Genomic DNA, 10,416 nt, shown 5'->3' with positions numbered 1-10,416 from the left:
TGTGAGTTTTTGGCTCCTTTGTTAAAGATGAACTGCCTTTATACTGTGTGTGTGTGTGTGTGTGTATGTGTGAGTGCATGTGTGCATATGTGTGTGTGTGTTTATTTCTGGGCTCTTGATTCTGTTCCATTTGTCAGGAAATCTGTTTTTCTACCAATATCATGTGTTCTGATTAACATGGCTTTTGTAGTATCATTTCCAGTAGGTAATGTTATACAGCTAACTTCACTTTTTTCTCAGGATAGCTTTGGCTATTTATAGCTCTTTATTGTACAATACAAACCTGGTGATTTTTCATTCCATTTTTAAAAGTATAAGTGGAAATAGTAAGGCAGATTCTTCACATGTGCTCCAACTGGATCTGCCTTGCAACCCTCATCTGGATGATAATCAACTGAACTATACTCAGCACCTGAGCCTGACACTAAAAACCAATTAAGCCACCAACTGCAAGAGAGAAAGAGAGAGAGAGATGATGTCAGAGTAATGGTGAAGTGAAAGGTACTCCTAATCTCCTCCCTTAAAATTTCAACAAATTGAAAAACTACATCATGGTGAAGAAACCCCAGCTAGGCTCACAGGTATGCTTTAAAGACCATGCACCAAATGGACTAAAGGTGAGATGGGGTGAAAAGGGGCAGAAGATAAACACATTTGCAGTGGGCTTTGGAGAGGAGAGGAAACAAACCTGAAGTGACTGAGTTTATTTTTTTTCTGTTAGACTACAAAGAAGAGGGAAGCCCAAGCTCTCCGGATTTTACCTGAGTGATATGGAGAGGAAAACTTGGAGTTACTGGATCTCTTTCTGCCAAAAAAAGTACTGAAAAAGAGGGGTAGAGATAAAAATAAACCAAAGAGGTCAGAACATGGGGTCACACCCAGTGTTCTTGCAGTCTGCCTGTAGACCACAATTGGCATATACAGAGAAAGCTAAAGCATGGCCTCCCAGCTGCACAGCCCCCTAGATCCCATCTTCCTGACCAAATGATAAGAAAAGTGACAGGGACAAAATCCGCAGCTAGATCTATAGAGGCACTCTCTTCCCTGAAAAACATAGATGTTCCACATACAATCCCCAGGTCTGTTGAGACATGGATAAGAGCACCCAGAAATTTAAAATCACCATTGCTAGAACCATAAATTCAGAAAACTAGAGCCATAAAACTTTATGTTTTATATTTTGTATTCTTTTTTTGTCAGTGTTTTGGTTTTGATTATTTGTTTACTTTCAATATTTTTCTTGTGTTTTTTTTAATTTGTTATAATTTTGAATTTTTATATATTCTTTGTATTTTTATTTTAATTTTTAATTTTTTTAGTTTTTTTCTTTGTTTTTGTTTTTGTTTAAAGTTCTTAACAATACCATGCTCAAATGCCATCAAGGAAGAAAAAATCAAATATCATGGCTACACAAGACAGAGACGTAGTTCAGAAAGAAAATTATAAATCCGGAGATGACGTCAGAGTGACGGCATGGTAGGAAGCAATACTGATAAATCTCCCCATAAACTCAACAAGTTCTTCAACCAGAAACAGAAAAACCTATCCTTTGAGCCTTCAGATGCTTCACAACACACCCAAAGGTAGGGTCGAGTGAAAGATTGGCTACATATATGGTCAAACCCCGGGGGAAATAGGGAGTAAGAAATGCTCCGCCTTCCTCTCTAACCCAAACAGAACGGCTTTCACTGAGAACTGAGAATATAGAAACTAAGGCAGGCATAGGGAGTGAATAGATCCAGGCTGCAGTACAAACAGCCAAACCAGGCTGTGGCACGGAGATCCAAGCTGTGGAAAAACCTGGGCAATTCAAGCTAACAAGCGCGCCAAACCAAGACAAAGGAAGAAAAGTGGGGCAGCCATTTTCTGCATCTCCTGGTCGACGCGCATGTATAGTGGGCAAGATATTCCTACGAACAATTCAGGGGTGGGCACCGCCTGTGCTATCCCACAGAGAAGCAGAGTCAGAGGCCTCTGTGTGGGTAAAAACTGGAATCTCCTAGGAGCCCCAGAGCCCTGAGGGGACCGGGCATGGGGAGGGACCTGGAGCCAACTCCAACAGCGGAACTTTTCTGTGCAGGAGGAGGGCTTTCTCGGAGTGAGAGGTGTCCCTCCTGAGCCTGGTCATCGCGCACGGAGAGTAGGCAGGAGATTCCTCCGAACTCCTCAGGGGTGGGCGCCCACGTTTTCCCACAGAGGAGCAGAGTCAGAGGCCTGTGAGCGGGCCAGGAGCGGAATCTCCTGGCCACCCCAGCGCCCTGGGAAAGCAACACGGGGACAGAGCGAAAGCCAATTCCAATGCCGGAACTTTTCCGTGTGGGCGGAGGGTTTTCTCGGAGTGAGAGAAAGCCTGATTCCAACTGGCCTGATATCCAGGTCGGCACGCATGGAGAGTGGGCAAGAGATTCCTCCGAACTCCTCAGGGGTGAGCGCCCGTGTTTTCCCACAGAGGAGCAGAGTCAGAGGCCTGTGAGCAGGTCAGGAGAGGAATCTCTGAGCCACCCCAGCTCCCTGAGGGGGCTGCACACAGAGATAGAGCGAGAGCCAATTCCAATGCTGGATCTTTTCCGTGCGGGTAGGAATTTCACTCGAAGTATGACGCGGCTTGTCTGCCATCCTGGTGGGCGCACACGGAGAGTGGGCAAGAGATTCCTCCGAATGCCTCAGGAGTGGGCACCCGTGTTATCCCACAGAGGGGCAGAGCCAGAGGTCTTTGAGTGGGCAGAAGCCCTGCCTGATTATGCTAGCAGCTCTGACTGACTGAGCCTTACTCAGAGCCCTGTGCTGAGTGGGAATAGATTGGGGAGTTGCCAGCTCTTTGAGCCTCTTACTATCCAGGCAGAGGCAGCAGCAACCCCATAGCTAGATTATCAGGCTTCTAATTGTGGAAGGAAAGACTAGGAGAGAGGCTCCAGGAACACTCTCACAGTGAGAGACCCTCTCACTGTTGGAGCCTATAAACACTAATGAGCCACGACTGCCAACGAGACTGAAGCCCAATACATGACATCACCATAGAGAATTATCAACTGCAAACCTCTTCCAGAGCATGCCACAGGGGCAGAACCCAGGGTACAAAGTCACCGACCAAGAAGAGAGACAGAAAAGAAAAAGCAAGACGATAACCTCTCAAAATCAAGAATAATCCGCAGACTTTATAACCTATCCCATTTTATTATATTTGTTCATCTGTGTCTCTTTTCTTCATTCTTGATTTTTTTTTTCTATTCCAATTTGGTCATTTAATTCTCTCTCATTCTTACTCTCACCTCTCTTTGAACTACACTACCCATAAGTGTTACATCTCCCATTATCTTTTCTTTCCTCCTCCTTTCTCTCTATGAGAGTTGCAATCCAAAACCCCTAACTCTCTCTCTCTCTACTCCTTTTTCTTTTTTCTTCTTTTAGTGGTTCCATCCTTTCTCTCTCTCTCTCTCTCTCTCTCTCTCTCTCTCTTCTCCCTCTATATTAGTCTCTTCCTTTCTCCTTTATATCTTCTCTCATTCAAACCTCAATAACAAACAAATTATCTTATCTGGGACTCAAACTTAAGTTTGTGGTATTTTGGAGAATTTTTACTTCACCTTTTTAACACATTAGCAGTGCTCTCATCCCTGGCTCTCCATTTTATCTAGTTCTTGTTACACTAAATACAATAGGAATTTTTTAATTTTCCACCCCTTTTTTCTGTTTCCCTCTTATTCCTCTCATCATAAATCTGAGTCAGCCAACACATAAAAGAAAATCATTTTATTCTTGATCTAATTTTTTTCCTTATTTGCTTTTTGTGGGTCTATACCGCCCCCCTTTTTTATATATATAATTTTTATTTTATTTTTTTCTTTTTCTGTTTTTCTTTTTCCTTTACCCCTTTATTACTTCTCCCCAATTCAGGCCCTCCACTACAGGTATTGTTTGTTCTATTTAGTACAATATAATTCACAGTTCATCACAAGATTTTCTCAAGAAAGAGGGGAGAGAAGAGGAGAAGAAAAAAAGAGTGGAAGGAATAATTCCCTTTTTTTCTCAAATTTTTATCTTATTTTATTTTTCTTTATTTAATGATTAATTTTCAAAAAAAACCTCAATTTTTTATTTTTATTTTTTAAACTTTTTATTCCTTATAAAATCCAATTAATACTATCAACAAAACCACCGTAAGATGCTATTAAAAAAGAGAAAATCGAATATCATGGATACAAAAGAGAGGTAACACAGAGAGATGAGGAAAAATCTATGGAGAAAAAGTTTAAGATATTGGAAACCTTGGAGTTAAACGACAGATAATTTAAAATAGAAATCCTAAAAATACTCAGAGATATACAAGAAAACACAAAAAGGTAATTTAGGGAGCTCAGAAAACAACTCGATGAACACAAAGCGTATATCTCCAAGGAAATTAGAACTATAAAAACAAATCAAACAAAGACGAAAAACTCAATTCACAAGCTGAAAAACGAGGTAACAAGCTTAGCTAATAGAACAGGCCAATAGAAGAGAGGATTAGTGAAATAGAAGACAAGCAACTTGAGGCACAACAAAGAGAAGAAGAAAGAGATTCAAAAATTAAAAATAATGAGATAGCCCTTCAGGAATTATCTGACTCCATCAAAAAGAATAACATAAGAATAATAGGTATATCAGAGGGAGAAGAGAGAGAAAATGGAATGGAGAACATACTCAAACAAATAATAGATGAGAACTTCCCAAGCCTGTGGAAAGAACTAAAACCTCAAATTCTAGACGCAAACAGAACTCCAAGTTTTCTTAACCCCAAAAAACCTACTTCAAGGCACATCATAATGAAATGGACACAAAACAACTGCAAAGAAAAAATTCTCAAGGCAGCCAGGGAAAAGAAGAATACAACATATAAAGGAAGGCCCATTAGATTATCATCAGATTTCTCAACAGAAACTCTACAAGTTAGAAGAGAGTGGACCCCAATATTTAAAGTCTTGAAAGAGAGGAACTTTCAGCCACGAATACTATACCCATCAAAGCTATCCTTCAAATATGAAGGAGAAATAAAAACATTCACAGATACAGAAAAGATGAGGGAATTTATCACGAGAAAACCCCCACTCCAGGAAATACTAAAGGGGGTTCTCCAATCAGATACGAAGAATAAAAAAACAAAACAAAGCCACAAGTAAAAGCTCCAAGAAGAACATAACAAAACCAACTTTAAACTGTGACAACAAAAAAAAAGGGGGGGAGAGGATGGAGATTTACAGTAGCAAAAGGCGATGGAGTGAAAAATTACTCACAAAATAGAGCACTACAATGAACAGGGTAGAAACCCTTTTCATTACTTAATGGTAACCACCATTGAAAAAACCACCACAGAAGCACATGATTTAAAAAAGATAGCAACAGAGGAAAGATGTATGGAATACAACCAAATAAAAACAAAAGATAGAAAAACGAAAGAGAAGGATCAAACAAGACACAAAACTAACAGAAAGCAATCTATAAAATGGCAATAGGGAACTCACAAGTGTCAACAATTACACTAAATGTAAACGGATTAAACTCACCAATAAAAAGGCACAGAGTAGCCGAACGGATCCAAAAAGAAAATCGAACTGTATGGTGCCTACAAGAAACGCATCTAGAGATGACGTCAGAGTAATGGCGGAGTAGGAAGCGATACCGATAAATCTCCCCCAAAACTCAACAAGATCTTCAACCAGAAACAGAAAAACCTATACTTGGGGAGCTTCCAGATTCTTCGCAATACACCCAAAGGTATGATTGAGTGAAAAATTGGCTAAATATATAACCAAACCCCGAAGGAAATAGGGAGTAAGAAATGCTCCGCCTTCCTCACTAACCTAAACAGGGCGGCTTTCTCTGGTAACTGTGAATATAGAAACTGAGGCGGGCAAAGGGGGTGAATAGATCCAGGCCGCCGCAGCAAAAACGGCCGAACCAGGCTGTGGCTCAGAGATCCAAGCCGAGGAAAATCTGATCCTGTGGCAAACCAGCCAATACAAGCTAACACTCGCGCCAAACCCAAACAAAGAAAGACAAGCGGAGCGGCCATTTTACCCGGTCTCCTGGTCGGTGCGCAGTTAGTGGGCGAGAATTTCTTCCTAAGCCCCAGAAGTGGGTGTCCGTGTTGCCTCACGGAGAGGCAGGGTCAGAGGCCTTTCTGTGGGCTGAGGGCAGAGTCTCTGGGCAGCCCCAGCGCCCTGGGAAAGCCACGCACGGGAGGGAGTGAGAACTAATCCCAACGGTGGAGATTTTCCGTGCTGGAGGCTGTTTCACTCAGAGGGAACCGCAGCCGGCCTCATATCCTGGTTTGCGCGCGCAGATAAGGAGTGAGCGATTCCTCCGAGTGCCTCGGCAGTGCACGCCCGTGTTATCGCACAGAGGGGCAGAGTCAGGGGCCTTTGTGTGGGCCAAAGCGGAATCTCGGGCCGCCCCAGCGCCTTGCAAAAGCCGCACACGGGGACGGAGCGAGACTCAATTCCAACGCTGCAACTTTTCCCTGCGGTTAGGGGTTTAACTCAGAGCGTGAGACTGCTGGCCGGATATCCTGGTTGCAGACAGTGAGTGAGAGTTTCCTCCAAGCGCCCCGGAAGTGGGCGCCCGCTTGTGTTACCGGATAGAGTGGCAGAGCCAGAGGTCTTCGAGTGGGCGGAAAGCCCGCCTGATTAAGCTAGCAGCTCTGACTGACTGAGCCTTACCCAGAGCCCTGTGCTGAGTGGAAATAGAGTGGGGAGTTGCCAGCAATTTGAGCCTCTTACTATCCAGGCAGAGGCAGCAGCAACCCCATACCTGGACTATCAGGCTACTAATTGAGGAAGGAAAGACTAGGAGAAAGGCTCCAGGAACACGGACTCTCTCACTGACGGAGCCTATAAATGCTAATGAGCCTCGACTCCAAACGAGAATAAAGCACAATACATGACATTGCCATAGAGACTTATCAACTGCAAACCTCTACCTGAGCGTGCCAAAGGGGCAGAACCCGGGGTACAGAGTCACCGACCAGGAAGAGGGAGAGAAAAGAAAAAGCAAGAAGATAACCTCTCAAAATCAAGAATAATCTGCAGACTTTATAACCTATCCCATTTTATTATATTTGTTCATTTGTTTCTCTTATCTTCATTCTTGAGACTTTTTTTTCCTCCTCCAATTTGGCCGATTAACTCTCTACCGGTCTTACTCTCTCCTCTCCCTGAACTACACTACCCATAAGTGTTACATCACCCATTATCATTTCTCTTCTCTTCCTTTCTCTCTATGAGGGTTGCACTCCAAAACCCTTAACTCTCTCTCTCTCTCTCCTTTCTTTTTTCTTCTTTTAGTGTTTCCCTCTTTTTTTCTCTCTCTCTCTTTCTTTTCTCCCTCTATATTAGTTTCTTCCTTTCTCCTTTACATCTCCTTTCATTCAAACCTCAATAACAAACAAATTATCTTATCTGGGACTCAAACTTATGTTTGTGGCATTTTGGGGGGGTTTTACTTCACCTTTTTAACTCACTAGCAGTGCTCCCATCCCTGGCTCTCCATATTATCTAGTTCTTGTTCCACTAAATACAATAGTAAGTTTTTAATTTGTCCCCCCATTTTTCCATTTTCCTCTTATTCCTCTCATCATAACTCTTAGAAAACCAACACCTAAAAACAAATCATTTTATTCTTGACCCAAATTTTTTCCTTATTTGCTTTTTGTGGGTCCATACGCTCTTTTTTTTTTCTTTTTTCTTTTTTTTTTTTTCTCTCTTTTTTGCCCCTTCATTACTTTTCCCCAATTCAGGCCCTCCATCACAGGCATTGTTTGTTATAACTCACAGTCCACCACAAGATTTTCTCAAGAAAGAGGGGAGAGGAGAGGAGAGGAAAAAAAGAGGGGGGGAATAATTTCCTTTTTTAAAAAATTTTTATTTTATTTTATTTTTCTTTATTTCATTATTAATTTTTTTAAAAAAAACAACTCTTTTCGATTTGTTATTTTTTTTATTTTTTTTAACTTTTTATTCTTTATTAAATCTCATTAATACTATCAACAAAACCACCCTCAGATGCCATTAAGGAAGAGAAAATCGAATATCATGGATACAAAAGAAAGAGAGGTAACACAGCTAGATGAGGAAAAATCTATGGAGAAAAAATTTAATATATTGGAAACCTTGGAGCTAAATGACAGAGAATTCAAGATAGAAATCCTAAAAATCCTCCGAGATATACAAGAAAACACAGAAAGGCAATATAGGGAGCTCAGAAAACAACTCCATGAACACAAAGAATATATGTCCAAGGAAATTGAAACTATAAAAACAAATCAAACAGAGATGAAAAACTCAATTCACGAGCTGAAAAACGAAGTAACAAGCTTAGCTAATAGAACAGGTCAGATAGAAGAGAGGATTAGTGAAATAGAAGACAAGCAACTTGAGGCACAACAGAGAGAAGAAGAAAGAGACTCAAAAATTAAAAAAAATGAGATAGCCCTACAAGAATTATCTGACTCCATCAAAAAGAATAACATAAGAATAATAGGTATATCAGAGGGAGAAGCGAGAGAAAATGGAATGGAGAACATACTTAAACAAATAATTGATGAGAACTTCCCAAGCCTGTGGAAAGAACTAAAGCCTCAAGCTCAAGAAGCAAACAGAACTCCAATTTTTCTTAACCCCAACAAACCCACTCCAAGGCATATCATAATGAAATTGACACAAACCAACAGCAAAGAAAAAATTCTCAAGGCAGCCAGGGAAAAGAAGAATACAACATATAAAGGAAGGCCCATTAGATTATCATCAGATTTCTCAGCAGAAACTCTACAAGCTAGAAGAGAGTGGACCCCAATATTTAAAGTCCTGAAAGAGAGGAACTTTCAGCCACGAATACTATACCCATCAAAGCTATCCTTCAAATACGAAGGAGAAATAAAAACATTCACAGATACAGAAAAGATGAGGGAATTTATCATCAGAAAACCCCCACTCCAGGAATTACTAAAGGGGGTTCTCCAATCAGATACAAAGAACAAAAAAAAACAGAGCCACAAGTAAAAGTTCCAAGAAGAACACAATAAAACCAAATTTAAACTGTGACAACAACAAAAAGAAAGAGGGGGAGAAGACGGAGATTAACAGTAGCAAAGGACGATGAAGTGCAAAAGTACTCACAAAATAGTTCGCTACAATGAACAGGGTAGGGACCCTTTTCATTACTCAAAGGTAACCACCATTGAAAAAACCACCCCAGAAGCACATGAGATAAAAAAGATAGCAACAGAGGAAAGATGTATGGAATACAACCAAATAAAAACAAAAGATAGAAAAACGAAAGAGAAGGATCAAACAAGACACAAAACTAACAGAAAGCAAGATATAAAATGGCAATAGGGAACTCACAAGTATCAATAATTACACTAAATGTAAATGGATTAAACTCACCAATAAAAAGGCACAGAGTAGCAGAATGGATTAAAAAAGAAAATCCAACTGTATGCTGCCTACAGGAAACTCATCTAAGTAACAAGGATAAAAACAAATTCAAAGTGAAAGGCTGGAAAACAATACTCCAAGCAAATAACATTCAAAAAAAAGCAGGTGTAACAATACTCATATCGGATAATGCTGACTACAAGACAGGAAAAGTACTTAGAGACAAAAATGGCCATTTCATAATGCCTAAGGGGACACTGAATCAAGAAGACATAACAATTCTTAATATATATGCACCAAACCAAGGAGCACCAAAATATATAAGACAGCTACTTATTGATCTTAAAACAAAAACTGACAAAAATACAATCATACTTGGAGACCTCAATACACCGCTGACGGCTCTAGATTGGACATCCAAACAGAGAATCAACAAAGACATAGTGGCCTTAAACAAAACACTAGAGCACCTGGATATGATAGACATCTACAGGACATTTCATCCAAAAGTGACTGAGTATACATTTTTCTCCAGTGTACATGGATCATTCTCAAGAATTGACCATATGTTGGGCCACAAAAACAATATCAGCAAATTCAGAAAAATTGAAGTTGTACCAAGCATATTTTCTGATCATAAAGCCTTGAAACTAGAATTCAACTGCAAAAAAGAGGAAAAAAATCCCACAAAAATGTGGAAACTAAACAACATACTTTTAAAAAATGAATGGGTCAAAGAAGAAATAAGTGCAGAGATCAAAAGATATATACAGACTAATGAAAATGACAGTACGACATATCAGAATCTATGGGATGCAGCAAAAGCAGTGATAAGAGGGAAGTTCATATCGCTTCAGGCATATATGAACAAACAAGAGAGAGCCCAAGTGAACCACTTAACTTCCCACCTTAAGGAACTAGAAAAAGAAGAACAAAGACAACCCAAAACCAGCCGAAGAAAGGAGATAATAAAAATCAGAGCAGAAATAAATGAATTAGAGAACAG

Source organism: Saccopteryx bilineata, chromosome X (assembly GCF_036850765.1).
Source record: "Saccopteryx bilineata isolate mSacBil1 chromosome X, mSacBil1_pri_phased_curated, whole genome shotgun sequence".
NCBI lineage: Eukaryota > Metazoa > Chordata > Mammalia > Chiroptera > Emballonuridae > Saccopteryx > Saccopteryx bilineata.
The sequence above is the reverse complement of the archived record's forward strand: the minus strand, read 5'-3'. Positions refer to the sequence as shown.